General features: G+C 39.8%; 1 protein-coding gene across 1 annotated transcript in view; it reads left to right on the top strand.

The window, feature by feature from the left end:
- The first annotated feature begins 7227 nt into the window (after nt 1-7227).
- Nucleotides 7228-15953, top strand: part of LOC135592814 (histidinol dehydrogenase, chloroplastic-like) — a 20077-nt gene continuing 11351 nt past the window's right edge. Inside the window, exon 1 of the mRNA XM_065082494.1 lies at nt 7228-7377. The gene's annotated coding sequence lies outside the window, so the exon portion shown is untranslated. The remainder of the gene's footprint in view (nt 7378-15953) is intronic.

The following is a 15953-nucleotide window of genomic DNA, read 5'->3' as shown; positions in this document are numbered from 1 at the left end:
TAAAAACATCTTCGGATAGAGATCCCTATAGAAAGGCATTATTAACATCCAATTGTCGTAAATGCCAGCCTTTAGTGGTAGCCAGACTCAAGATAAGACGGATTGTAGTGGGTTTGACAACAGGACTAAACGTCTCAGTGAAATCAACTCCAGGTCGTTGATGGAACCCTTTGGCGACCAGGCGTGCCTTATATCGGGCAACAGAGCCATCTGGGTTCCGCTTAATTCTAAAGACCCACTTACACCCGATGATGTTTTGTGAAGGATGGAAAGGAATTAGATCCCATGTTGAATTATGGAGGAGGGCATTATATTCCTCACTCATGGCAGTGCGCCAATGCGGAGATTTTTGGGCTTGAGTGAAGGTGGTGGGTTCAATGTTGGGGGATGAGGAATTCATGACAGCTTGTAGGTTAAGTACTTGACGAGGTTTAAAAATACCATGCTTAGAGCGAGTGGTCATAGGATGATTGGAGATGACAGGATTGAGAGGTAATGTTGGGTGAGGATCAGTGGCACAAGCCGGGTCAAGTGGAGACACGTCAGGGGCACTTGGGCGAGAAGGAGGTAAAGAGGATGGTTGTGTTTCGGAACATATTGCCCCATCAATTGGGGAAGAGTGAAGTGGAGTAGGAACAGAGGAAACGGGCAAGTGTTGAACTGGAGTGATATAGTGCGGATCAGGAGGGGAGGAAGTAGACGAAGACATGGGAGGCTCGTCCGATTGGTCCGAAGGTATACTCCAGTGAGATAGGGAAGTGGTCCGTATGGCAGGATATTGAAGGGTTTGGAAAGGAAAGTTAGACTCAATAAAGATAACGTGACGTGAGATGAAGATTTTGTGAGTGTGGAGATTATAGCAGCGGAAAGCATTGTGAGTAACCAATAAAGACGCAAGGAGAAGATCGGGATGTTAACTTATGAGAGGCATAGGGACGTAACCAAGGATAATATAAACAACCGAACACGCGGAGTTTACGAAGGTTAGGGGGTTTGTGAAACAGTGTGTCAAAGGGGGACTGGTGTTGTAGAACTGGTGTAGGCATCCGATTAATTAGGTAGACAGCAGTTTGAAAGGCTGCTGTCCAGAAAGTTGAAGGCATGGAAGCCTGATGTAGAAGTGTGAGTCCAGTTTCTACTATATGCCGATGTTTGCGTTCGGCAGAACCAACTAGTTGAGGAGTATGTGGGGGAGACTTGAGGTGTTGAATGCCACAAGCTGAGAGATGAGATGCCAGGGCTTGATATTCACCGCCACCATCAGAGTAGACTGTTTTAATGGTAGACTGAAAATAATTTTCGACCAACTTCTGGAAAGTAGAAAAAACGCGAGAAACGTCAGATTTATGGGAAAGAGGATATATCCATGTGTACTTGGAGAAGTGATCTACAAAAATAACATAAAATCGGAACTTATCAAAAGATAAGATTGGAGCAGGACCCCAAACATCAGTATATATAATTTCAAAAGGTTTAGAGGAGGAAATTGAAGATGAACCAAAAGGCTGCCGATGACTCTTATTACTAAGACAAGCATCACAATGCAGCATAGAATTAGGAGACTTAGAAAGAGGAAGAGAGTGACGAGATAATAATTTCTACTGAATAAAGGATGAGGGATGACCAAGCCGACGATGCCACACATCAACTGGAGCCGCAACAGAAGAATGAACAGTGGGCTGGGTCATTTGAGAGGCTGACGGCCATTCATAAATGTTGTCTTTATTCGGGCCTTGGACCAATGATGCCCCCGTGCTCAAGTCCTTAACAGGAAATGAATCAGGAAAGAATTCAATGGAAGTATTGTTATGTTTGCAAAATTGAGAAACAGAAATGAGGTTGCGTTTAATATGAGGGGCGCATAAAACATCATCGAGAGTAAATGTATTGGAGTCAGAATTAAGCGTTGTGGAACCAGTATGAGTTATAGGAAGTCCTTTACCATCACCGATGATGATATCTTCATCGCCGCCATAGGGATTGTGAAGAGACAAATTCTGAAGATCAGCGGTGATGTGATGAGAGGCACCAGAGTCGACAATCCAGTTGGACTGGCTAGATGTCGGAGTAGTTAGGAGATTTGCTTGTGGCCAGTGTGACGGAGCAGGGAGGCGGGGACGAGACCAGCAAACTTTAGCGGAGTGGCCGACTTTGTCACACAGTTGGCAAACGACCCGTCTCTGATGGCTTGGTAGGGCAGGACGCCAAGACGGATGATGGATGGAGTCACCACTTTGCGAGAAGGGATGACTAGGAGGATAGGAGGGATGTTGCATGGAACTCACAGAATCAAGAGGCGCAGTAGCCAAACCTTGGGTGATGTTCGGTGAGTACCGAGTGCTTTTCCGTTTAGACTTGTGACTGACTTGAGCTGTGACAGTTGATCCAGGCAGTTTGTCTGCACGCTTTAAGTACATCTCGTAGTCAGTCAGCTTATCATAGAGATCTTCAAAAGAGATTGGCGAGTCGCGTGCCCGAATTGCAGCAGCCAATTCTTTGTAGTCGGTGTCGAGACCATTGAGGGTATGAATGACAACCTCTTCGTCACATAGGGAATGACCTATCAAGGCCAAGTCATCGATGATAACCTTGATAAGTTGTAAGTAATCAGAGATAGTACTTCCCTCTTGTTTTGTCACCATAAGCTTGGAGAGAAGACTGAGCTTGCGAGTACGCGAATGATTTGCCAGAGTGGTTTGCAGTTTAGACCATGCATCGGCAGCTGTCACACATGAAGATATCAAGGGAGCAACAGATCCAGCAACTGAAGCTTGAATGGCTTGGAGAATGAGACGATCTTGACGTAGCCACAGTTTGTGAGCTGGATTGGGTACTGGACTAGGATCGCCGGGGATGTTGAGCATGGCCGAAGGACAACTGAAAGAACCATCAACGTAACCTAGCAAATCATATCCAAATAAAAGATTAGAGAATTGAGCTCGCCAGGACGGATAGTTGCCACCATTTGATAACTTAAAGGGGATCAGCGTGGCAGCATTGATGGAGATAAGCCCTGTAGAAGAACAAGAAGTAGGAGTCCCTACAGGAACTGAAACATCAGAGGAAGTGAACGAAGACATTTTTCTTCCCTCACTTTTTTTTTTTTTTTTTTTTTTGTAGAAAGGCTTTTTTTTTTTTTTTTGTTAGAAAGGCAGCGAACCTTGTGTGATACTCAGGTCACACAAGGTGGAGAATGAGGGAGGGGGCTGCTGCTATAGATTGCTTGCTTGCTGTAGCAGATTGGGCAATCTACAACAGTGCCAAAAGCTACCGGCAGCTGCTGTGGATTGCTGCTTGCTGCTGCAGTTGTAGGGACTGCAGTTCGCCGGGAGATGGCCGCGAAAACTGCAGCGGTACTCAAGACTGCGGTTCGCTGCTTGCTGCAGCAGATTGTAGAGGCTGCAGTTCGCCGGAAGATGGCCGCGAAAACTGCAGCGGTACTCAAGACTGCGGTTCGTCGGAAATGGCCGCGAAAATCTGCAGCAGTACTCAAGGAAACTGCAGTGAGAGAAATCTGTAGCAATTAGGTGTATAGAGGAAAGCGGCAACGAAGTGGCTGCGGTAGAGGAAGGAAGATGCAGCGGTTGCGGCTGCTGCTGGCCGGGAAGTGGCTGCGACAGCGAAGGAGGAAGACGCGGCAGCCGTCGTTAAGCAAGGAAGACTGAGCGAGAAAGACATCGCCGTTCGCCGTTCGTCGCTATTGAGGAGGAAGACACCGCCATTGAGGAGGCGCCGTTGTGTAGAGGGAAGCGGCAGCGAAAGCTGCTGTGGTAGAGGAAGATGCAGCAGTTGCGACTGCTACTGGTCGGGAAGCGAGGAAGACACCGCTGTTCGCCGTTCACTGCTATTGAGGAGGCAGTGAGAAAATGTTTTCCTCCTTGCGTGACGACGACGGAGAGTGTCTGCTGTAAGCAGCAAATAGGAGAGGGAGCAAGGCCGGCGAAGAATCCGTGTCTTGGTGCTTCTTCAGTGACTCCGCTTGAGGCAGCGTGCTACTGTGGCCGCTTGGCTAACACATGGCGACGCTGCTGTTGCCAAGAGGAGATGGCTCTGATACCATGTTAAAATAAAGAGATAAATAAATTGTAGAAGAAGATGATGATTGTTATTGACATATCCTCCGTCTTTATATACAGGTTAGAAGGAAGAAGTTTCCTCAACGGGTTAGAGGATTTCCCTCAACAGAGTAAAGAGATTTCCTCGAAATCTCATCTACTTATCACGTTGTTGTCATGCACGAAGTCGAGAAGGTAGTGTTGCCAATCCCACTCGGCCAAGAACGCCATGGAAACAGCGAAAGATAAGTCTGATGCATCTCGTCAGGCGAGCAACTCATGCCACACACAACTCAACATACGTCGAGAAAGGAGACGACAAGCCATCCGCCATTAGATGTCACGTCCCGTTGCGTAATGTACGGTGGTCGGTTACTTTCCTTTCGATTATTATTTTCGTCTCTATTGAGACATCCAAATTGATTAGTATAAATTATTTTTCAGACTAAAAGATGATTTAGGAATAGCCACACATTGCAAAAAATTGAAATGCACAGATGACAGATATAATTTAAATTTAAATAAGGGTTCAACTTCAATTTTTCACAAGAAAACATAGTAGATGTGTTGAACATGGTACACAAGTCAAAGTTCAAAAGTTCTTCAATGGATTAGATAGAATCTGGTCTTCAATATTATCCATTAGCTGTGAAGAAAAGTGATCGGTAACTGGACATAAGAGTCACTCTCATCAAACCCAAGTTGTGACTTTAAATAAGAACTCTATTGGGATCACAGTTTCCATTTAAAGAGAGACAAAGGCCTAGTCAATTGCTATGGATTTTTCATGGTGATGAACATTGACATCTACAGGTGCATTGAACTAATCATATTCACTCAGTTTATACTTTACTGACTTGATCCAGTCATTTATCTAATGCTGCAACAACAATCAAACAACCAGTTTCGAGTTTGAATGGAGGGTTGGAGCAGGTGGCCTGCCAAGTCTAGCAAGCAGATCTTTCAGAATTGCTACATCAAGAACTCTTTCACTTGAATGCAGCTGTGAAAATGGAGCAGAAAGCAATAATGACCGTAACATAGAAGATCTCCTTCCATGTTTCTGGCTATTTGCTTGTGTATAGAAAATTTGCTACTATCATCTGCATGTGTTCAAATCTTGGACTTCTGGGCTCTGGAGAATGCATGAACAGAGGAAACAGTCCATGCTAACTTTCACTATGCAGATTACCTGTGAAATTGGTTATATTCATTTGCCTGGCTGTGCCACTAAAATGCTTCAGCATGCTGAGAAGTTTTGGGAGAATCAATGCAGTGCAGCATTGTGTTTGTTAAGGCTTTTGTCAGATCACAGGCAAGCAGAGAGCAGTGCTGGTTTTTATGATAAAAAAGAGTATTAATTTAGAAACCAAAAACCTCCAAACTTTGATCATTGAGATTAAGCATCAACAAAGAATGCTCAAAGAAACATTTAGAATGCATCGGAATTGACCTAAAGAACATCATGCTCTGTTTGCATAATTGCTTGACAACCAGTTGGGGTATCAGAAACCTGCATTCGGTGGCAAAAAGACTATGCACAGAATTGCTGCTGTTGTGTTCACAATAGTGGTGGAGGCTTTCATCTTTATTTGACAGCAATACAGAATGTCGATTGCACAATAGAAGACAAGATGAACCAAAGAAGGATGGACTCTAGTCATTCTTCTTTGATCTGAGATTTCCTTTGGATAGTTTACTCAGCACACTCACATCCAGCTTGCTATAGTGATTCTGGAACTGCCCGAGGAGGTTATACAGAAAGTCATCAATTTGATCTTCATATTTCTCATACAGTATTGGCAGCGTCTGAGAGCAAACAAATCCTGCACCAATTAGACAATATATAGCATTAAGGATATAACAAGCTTTCTTCATTTAGTTAAATTGTTTCTGTTTAATCTGCTTCGGCAATTCTTGTGAACAATTTTGCTCATAGAATTACTCACTGTAGAACATCAATGGTTGTATATTTTCACTGTATTCCAACTTGTTTAGATAAATGATTTACTTATCATAGAAGACTGGTATAATATCGGAACACAGGGATTATATCGACATCATTGAATGATATACTAGAAAATTAGAAATCAATGTTATTGTCTCGGTATTGAACGATATGATTCAGTATGGACATTTCGTCAAACCGGTAAACACCGATTGATACATACGGCTCAATCAGTATTTTAAGTCAATGATTTATTTTATATATTAAAAAATTGAAAATGAGTATCCTCACATATTATATGCAGTAGAAAACCAAAATTCATATGTTTCTTATTTTCCTTGTTACTGAATAAGCATTTCCCTACATCATCATACATGAAATAACCAGACAAAACAAATGAGACAAAATTAATGTCTTGAAGCAGTTAAAGAAAGGAATAGTTTCTCACCGACATAAACGACAGTGAGGAGATTGCACCACGTCCCTATAATAGCAGCAGCCCACAAGCTTGCTACAACCTGACATGAAGGACTTGAGTTTCACTTTATTTTAAAGTATTACTTGAAAGCAAACATAGAAAAAATCTTACAATATTCTGATCTTGGCTGAGAGCTACGGTTGGCATACTTGACTACAAAATTGTAATGAGAACAGAAATAGTATCACAAACACATTTCATGGCATAAAATTAATGAGGCGCTATGAGTTATGACCCATTCTTCATCATCTAGCTTGCCATCTACTCCTGTGTCGTCGACGGAACTGCACTTGTAATTATGTTATATGGCCAGTCTCAGTGTCCAATGCCACCATGCAATTTATTTGTATTTCTGGGTGCAAGCTTGTGGTAATATATAATTTATTATATATGTCCTTTAAAAGGACCATCATGTATGGCTAGAAAAGGAGCACGTTCTCAACAGAACCACCAAATCGACGACCATAGCAACTCAAAAAATTCACACGAAGGCCATGGTGTTATGTTATTCTAGCAATTCAAACATACATGAAATGCAAGTGGCAGACATAATATGATATGACATACATACCAAAAATTTCCTCAGGAGGAAGAAAATACATCAACATCTTGAATGAATCCTAAGAATTGATTGATTTGGGCACCAAGAGAAACAGCAACATTAGCAAATAGGTCATCGGGTATAACAAGTCGAGGCACGTAGATGGATCGGGCCCAATTCGAGCCATGACCCAATTGTTATCCTCGATTAGGGTTTCTGAAGCCGTGAGCTCCATAAATACCCGACGAAAGCCTCGCTCCTATTGTTCCGGAAAGCGCAGCGGCTCGAAGCGCGAGAGAGAGGGTTCGGAGATCGGAGAAGGTTCGAGAGCGTCACCTCGACAATGAGAGCGAAGGTGCGAATTTTCGTTCTGCACTTCAACCTTTCCTTTCTGCGTCAGTTCTTCCGCCTGATTCCTTTTTTCGCGTACAGTTTCCTGCTACCAACCCGCCGAATAACTGTAACAAAAGAGCGGTAGCCTTTTGGTGAAATCAAATTTTTGGATACTAGTTTTGTCACTAAATTTTACCTTTGTACTTCAATGCCGATCTTAACTGTCACAATAGCTCGAGTACAGAAATAATTAGATGCTCACAATGTACCAATACCATACTGCAAACACGTAACTCGTCACACCAGTCTTTAGATGTATCAAAAAGTGCTAGTTAAAGTGAACAGGATTGCAATTCTCGATTGATCACGAGGAGAACAATTCATCACTTCTATTTTGTAGGTTAAAATGCAAATCAACACTAAATGTAACAATAGTATGTTAAAAGCAAACACATTCTGCAGTGATACTAAATGCCAACACTGATCAAACTGTGTAACAGGGCATACATAGGCTACTGTAATTCATAATTTAAGCTGAATCTTCATAAACATGCTTCAGTTACCTTCCGCACAAGCCATGATTCTGAATACATTGCAGCTAATTCATTTTATGGTGGCATGATCATCCACTGCTGATCTCCACAAGCATATCTCCAGCATGTATAATTCAGATAGAAGATCAGTAAAAACCAGAATCATTACACTAACCAGATCATGCTGGTGTGTCCAATCAATTTATGGCTGGTAGATACGGAAAAACATATACAATCAAGGAGACCAATGTGTTTTTTAGAACATCTACATTAAACAGCCTGACATAGACATACTTAAAAGATCAGAGTTGGTGATCAAAGTTGTACCACCTGAAAACCCAATACTCCAAATATACTTTAAAGATTTCTAAAGGTTAAAATCCCCCACGTTTATATGCCAAGTATTTTTAAGTGTACTTGTCCTGCTCTAATACCACTGTCACAGACTTGGCTGGTTTTGCCTACGTCGTGCGACACCCTTGCGTGTTCGTCCGCCAATGGTCAACCTCCCCAAAACCTCCTATGGTCACTTAAGGGCCTATAAAAGAGAAGATGAGTTAGAGAAAATATTTTATTCAATATCCACAAGCAACAATTTCAACAAACACATGATAGCAAATACAAATTACGAATATAGGCTTCGCAAGTTCTGAACGGTCGCGCAACAAAAAGTCCAAGATGGTCCACTACAGACCAAACAAAATAAGGCTATCAAGCCTACTATAAGCCCTCTATATGCTGTGCAAAACATGAACAAAAATCGAAAGACACGGACATATATGTGTATTACATCAAACACCTCATTTACAACTTTGTCCATGACAGTCCAGTACTCATCCTCACACTCCTTCCTTTTTATTTTTTACTTTTTTGTTCTTCTCCTCCTCCTCACACCCTCACCCATCACACGTATGCCTGATCAGCTTTAAATTCTGTGGACTTTTGTTAGCCTGGAAACCAGCTTAACCCAACCTAAACTGCATGAATTGCCATCCTCACCAACTTATCATCAAGGAACTAATTGAAACGCTCTCCTAGTCCGATCATTACGTTTGGTGAACATTTCTTGATGTAATTTTGCTCATTTCCTCTTCGGAAATGATCAAATACTCAACAACAGCCTTCTTGTTTCCCTAGTTGACGAAATTTAAACCAAGGTATGCAGTACCGAATGGTACCGCCCGGTATGGGCGGTATGTACCGGTCCGATGACATACCGGTACATGGATTGTCTCGTACCGCTACAGTGCTACAGTACTATATTGTAGTAGTGCTACAGTAATGAAAAAATAAAATTGTTCGGTACACCAGGATGTACCGCTCGGTACACCGGTACCATACCGTACCAAGCTCGGATCGAAACATCGGTATGGTACGGTACGACAAACCTTGATTTAAACCTCTTCTTCTTGACTTTTCTTATCAAGATTGCATATTTAGACGATTAAGAGTTGTTTCAGTTTTATAATTGCATTAGGGAGTTGCTCTTGATCATCCTCGCAATATTATATCGTCACTTGTGTTTACCGATCAGATACTCTCTCTTAAAGATCATGTCACAAAATGCTCTCTTATTTGAAAGAATTTATGTGGTGCCCTTTTATCACAAACATAGGAAATTTGTTTAACTCTCTACAATATTGATGCACTCCACAGGATTTGTATCAAGTGGATGTAAAAAAGTTGTAGTTTTCCTGCATTGGATTTGGATGTTTCAAGAGTATATAGTATGGAGTTAAACTTGTGCATCCACCCTAAGTACACTAATTATTTATATTCAAGTTTGACTAAAGAGTTCTAGTATGTCAATAATGGCAATTGCTCTATGATATACTGCTTTGGGTAAGAGAATGGCTATCATTACCGACATGTCCTCAAAGTTATGTCAGGGAAACCACTATCATAGATTTGTTTTTATATCATCAGAGTAGCTGGACCAACTCGAGTTAATTATTCTAGAAAGTCAATCCGATGAGGCTTAAATGGATTTGATGCTGTATTTAATGGGTTCAACTATAAAGAATGAGTTTGTGTTCACAATGCACTTAACCTGTGAGCTATCCTCTTCCCTCCATTGTCCCAGATGCTTATCTACCCAAAATCCTAGCCCATATTCACATCTTCATGACCTCGAAGCATCATTGCTACCTTGGTTGTTAGATATGCCATCTTTTGCCACCTGCATGCTGTTTAGCACATGTTGGCGATTTCTGGTGAATGGCTATTTCTGATTCGTCCATGGCAATTTCTCATCACAGCTAGGCCAAAGGCAATAGGATGAGTCTCATAGAACTATCATAAACACTGCAAGTTTGTTGGCTGCTTTGTGGGCTCGATGGATACAATTTTTCATCGGTCATTTACGAACTACCAATCGCTCACTAAAAAGCATTTATCCCTTTTGATCTTTTTTTGTTTGCCACATTATCCCTCTCAAACTAGTCTACCAATTATTGTCACTTGCTAGATTTGTGGAAAACTGTTAGTTTGCAGCTTGCAAATGATTAATGATAGAGCTAGTGACTTAAAAAGTGCTAGGTGCTAAAATGCGTCAGGGTCTAAAAATGCTTGAGGCGTTAGGCGCTCTCCTAAACCCAAGCAAAGCAAGGGGCTCTAAAATATTAAAATATAAAAAATATATAATATAATTGATAAATATGATTATATAAACATAAATATGACATTAAATTGAAAGGATCCTTTAGATAATTATATTTCTAAGCAGGATCCTTTCTTGAATTTTTGATGAATCTTTTGAATTGCTTTGTACACTTGTCATTAATCCTAAAACCCTAATAACAGTTCTAAATAAATAGAGATTAGTAGTGCTAAAATCTAAATAAGGACTATTATATGATAACAGTGGTTAACAATCTACTGTTAATAGTATTTAATAAACTGTTAACAGTAGTTAAAGGAGAGAAAAGATACCGACGGTGAAAAGTGGGAAAGGAGAGGATGGAGGTGATGGAGGAACTTTTGAATGACGGTGATGGCAGTGACGAAGGAAGCTATGGACGATGGCAGTGGATGTTGCAGACGGTGACGTCGTGGGCAGAGGAAGCTTCAGATGTGTTTGCGGTGGCAGAGGAAGCTACGGTCCTCTCCCTCGATGATGGAAGGAGCTGCACATGAAAGCAGCGGCTGCGGAGGGAATTGCACATGAAAGCTAGGCCTTCGGATTTGTACTTCGGCGATAGAGGAAGCATCGGTCCTGTGCAGTGGTGGAGGAGGTGGCGACTACGCACGAAGTAGGGTTTATGGCTCAAGGTTATGTGGGGGAGTGGGACAGGGGGGCGACGGATGGGGGTTTATGTGCGTAAGTTTAGTAACATTTAATAATAACGGTTTCATGCATAATGAATAAAAAACTGAAATCATTTAAACCATAATAAATGAAATAATTCATGATAATGAATTATGAATCTTAATGAGAATAGTTTTATTATTAAATAAGAGATTTAATAATAACGGTTACATTCTCCCACTTGGTCCATACGTTTATCTTAATAATTTGAGTTAATCTTTCTCGAACAACTTTCTTAAGAAATAAATACATGAATCATAGCGATAAGTCCTCTAAGAGCGAGTATTATCATCCATGTATTACGATGTATTTAGTTTCTTAATCTTAATGTGGTAATATTACTTTATGAATAAACCTCATGTTTATTCTTGGTCCAGTAACAATATATTTTCTCAAAATAATGTGCACATGAATGAGAAAATATCACATATATAAGAGTTTCAATATCATTACAAAGTGGAACTAAGTCCCATTTTCTTTACATGATCCTTGAATTTCAGAGGTGGCATGCCTTTAGTCAAAGGATCAGCAATCATCAATTCAGTGCTGATATGCTCAATGACCACTTTCTTTTCTTTTACACGTTCTCTTATGGCTAAATACTTAATGTCGATGTGTTTACTTCGACTTCCACTTTTATTGTTTTTAGCCATAAAGACAGCAGCTGAATTATCACAAAAAATTCTTAATGGCCTAGAAATAGAATCCATGATCCTAAGCCCAGAAATGAAACTCTTAAGCCATACACCATGTGAAGTAGCTTCAAAACAGGAGACAAACTCAGCTTCCATGGTAGAAGTAGCAATCAAGGTCTGTTTAGCGCTTCTCCAAGAAATAGCTCCACCGGCCATCATAAAAATATATCCTGATGTTGATTTCCGAGAATCAACACAACCGGCGAAGTCTGAATCTGAGTAACCAATCACATCCAGATTGTCTGTATGTCTATACATAAGCATGTAATCTTTGGTTCCTTATAGATACCTCATCACTTTCTTTGCAGCTCTCCAGTGGTCCATACTTGGATTACTCTGATATCGACCTAGCATCCCCACAATAAATGCAATATCAGGTCTAGTACAAACCTGAACATACATAAGACTTCCTATGATAGAAGCATATGGGATGTTTTTCATTGATTCCCTTTCAAAATTGTTCTTTGGGCATTGGTTCAAATTGAACCTGTCACCTTTCACAATGGGAGCAACACTTGGTGAACAATCTTTCATCCGAAATCTTTCTAAAAGTTTATCGATATAGGTTTCTTGTGATAGACCTAAGATACCTCGATGTCTATCTCTATGGATCTTAATGCCAATGACATAAGATGCTTCACCCATATCCTTCATGTCAAAATTTTTAGAAAGAAATTGTTTTACCTCATGCAGCAAACCCTTATCGTTGGTTGCAAGCAAAATATCATCTACGTATAAAACAAGGAAACATATTTTACTCCCACTAACCTTCTGGTATATGCATTGATCCATGGGATTTTTAACAAATCCAAATGAAGAAATCACTTCATGGAATTTAAAATACCATTGGCGGGGGGCTTGTTTTAAGCCGTATATAGACTTCCTAAGCTTGCAAACCAAGTGTTCACCAACACTAGAGGAGAAACCTTCAGGTTGTTTCATATAAACCTCTTCCTCTAGATCTCCATTAAGAAATGCTGTTTTCACATCCATTTGTTGCAACTCAAGGTCAAAATGAGCAACTAATGCCAAAATTATACGTAGAGAATCTTTCTTAGATACAGGAGAAAACGTCTTCGTATAATCGATTCCCTCTTTTTGAGTAAACCCTTTTGCAACAAGTCTAGCCTTGTATCTCTCAATGTTGCCTAACGAATCTTTCTTAGTTTTAAAGACCCATTTACAACCAATAGCTTTTACTTCATTAGGTAACTCTACAAGATCCCAGACTCTATTGCTCATCATGGAATTCATCTCTTCTTTCATAGCATCATGCCACAAATTTGACTCTTTGCAATTCATGGCTTGTGAAAATGTTTCAGGATCATTTTTGGCTCCAGTATTATAGTCAGATTCTTGTAGATATACAACATAATCATTAGGAATTGCTGATCTTTTATTTCTAGTAGATCTTCTTAATGTTGTACCAATGGTTCCCTGTGGAACTTGTGGTTCAACTAGTTGTTCAGGAGCTTGTTGTAATTCCTGAACTGCTTGATCTATTAGAATACTATCAACGACTTGTGGAATTTCAATGATTGGTTGTTCAGCACTAGTTTGTACTTGAGGAGTGCTATGAACTATAACCAATCTATCATTTGATGTAGAAGGTTGAGATTCTATATGATCATGTGCAGAAACTATGTTCCTGAAATGATCGCTCCCATTGATCACATCATCCTCAAGAAATTTAGCGTTTCTTGATTCCACAATCCTAGTTGTGTGAGATGGACAATAAAACCTATAACCTTTGGACTTTTCGGTATATCCAATGAAATACCCACTAATAGTCCTCGGGTCCAATTTCTTCTCTTGTGGATTATATATTCTGACTTCAGACGGACATCCCCAAATGCGCATATGTCGCAAACTCGGTTTCCAACCTTTTCATAATTCAAATGGTGTCTTTTGGACAGCTTTGGTTGGAACTAGGTTTAATATATACACAACCGTCTTTATTGCTTCAGTCCACAAGAATTTAGGAAGATTAGAGTTGCTAAGCATACTCCGCACCATGTCTAATAATGTTCGGTTTCTTCTTTCTGCAACACAATTCTGGTCTGGAGAACCAGGCATAGTGTATTGGGCAACTATCTCATGTTCTTGAAGAAACTTAGCAAAAGGACCAGGTGCTTGTCCATTTTCAGTATATCTACCATAATATTCTCTACCCCTATCTGATCTCACAATTTTAATTTGCTTGCCACATTGGTTCTCAACTTCAGCCTTAAAGACTTTGAAGGCATCCAATGCTTCATTTTTGTTATGAAGCAAATATATATACATATATCGTGAGTAATCATCTATAAAGGAGATAAAGTATTTCTGACCATGTATGTCCATGTCTGGACAACATATATCAGTATGAATTATCTCTAATAAGTCTGAACTCCTATTAGCACCCTTTTTGGACTTATTGGTCTGTTTTCCTTTAATACAGTCCACACAAGTCTTAAAATTAGTAAAATCAAGAGTACTAAGTACCCCATCTTTAACTAATCTCTTAATTCTCTCTATGGAGATATGTCCTAATCTCCGATGCCATAATATAGAGGAGTCCTCATTAATATTACACCTCTTAATGCCAGCGTGAACATGCATTGAACTTTGAGTATTATCATTTTGTAATAAAATATGGTAAAGACCATCAGACAAAATACCATTCCCAACACAATCAGATTTATATAATAAACGAAATGATGTGTCTTTAAAATTAAAGGAATACCCAAATAGTACGAGTCTGGAAACAGAAATTAAGTTTCGTGAGAAACTTGATACATAAAAGGTTCTTTCCAATTTTAAAACAAAACCACTACTTAAAGTTAAAATGCATGTTCCAATTGCCTCCACATGTGAGCCCATCTTATTTCCTGATAAGATGCTTTGCTCACTTCCCACTGGCTTCCTTAGGTTTTGCATACCCTGCAAAGAGTTTGCAATATGGATTGTTGATCCTGAGTCAATCCACTAGGTGTTAATATTAACATTGACCATATTAGATTCATAACACACATATGAGGTTGGTTTACCTTTCTTTTCAAGCCATTGTTGGAATTTCGTGCATTCCTTCTTCATGTGTCCCTTTCTTTTACAAAAGAAACACCTTGCTTCTTTCTTGATATCAGCTTGGGGTGGTATTTTACCTTTTCCCTGCTGATAAGCTTTTTGATTGGCTTGATGTTTGTCAATTTTGTTCTTCCCGCGAGTGGTTACCACCATTGCACTCTCACCCAATTCCATAATTAGCCTCTCTTCTTCTTGAACACACATGGTCATTAATTCATTAATTGACCATTTATCCTTATGTGTATTGTATGAAATTTTAAAAGGGCCATATTGAGGTGGAAGGGTGTTCAGAATATAATGCACCAGGAAGGATTCTGACATATTAACCTCAAGTTTCTTAAGTTGAGCCGCAATATCTCGTATTTGCATTATGTGCTCACGCACACCCTTTATGTTGGTGAGTCTAGAGGATGAAAATTTCATTATAAGGGTGCTTGCTAGTGCTTTATCCGAAGTGATGAATTGTTCATCAATAGCTTTTAGCAAGTCTCGGACATTTTCATGCTGGTCAACAGAACCACGTATGCCAGCAGTTATCTTAGTTTTGATAAACATCACGCTGAGCCGATTGGATCGCTCCCATCGCTCATATAACGCGATCTCAGTTGGAGTGCTGGTATTAGTGACTATAGGTGGTTCGTCTTTCCTAATAGCATAATCAATATCCATCCACCCTAAATGGAGGAGAACCCTCTCCTTCCATATCTTATAGTTATCACCACTAAGTTCGGGAATATCACATCGAATATCAGAGAAATTAACAGTTTGAGAAACTGCATAAAATCAAACATGCTTATGTCAAAATTTGAAGCTTAATAAACTAAATTGCATGTTTTACCAATGTGAAACATGCCAAAAATTTGAATCTCATGACATAAAAATTGCCTGTGGGCTAAATTCTTAATTCAAATAGATTCAAATGAACTTTATGATAAAACTATCAAATTATATTCCAATTCATAATCCTGTGGGTAAATTATGAAAATAATTTGATATT

Source organism: Musa acuminata, chromosome BXJ1-9 (assembly GCF_036884655.1).
Source record: "Musa acuminata AAA Group cultivar baxijiao chromosome BXJ1-9, Cavendish_Baxijiao_AAA, whole genome shotgun sequence".
Taxonomy (NCBI): domain Eukaryota; kingdom Viridiplantae; phylum Streptophyta; class Magnoliopsida; order Zingiberales; family Musaceae; genus Musa; species Musa acuminata.
This window is presented reverse-complemented; position numbering and strand designations above follow the sequence as displayed.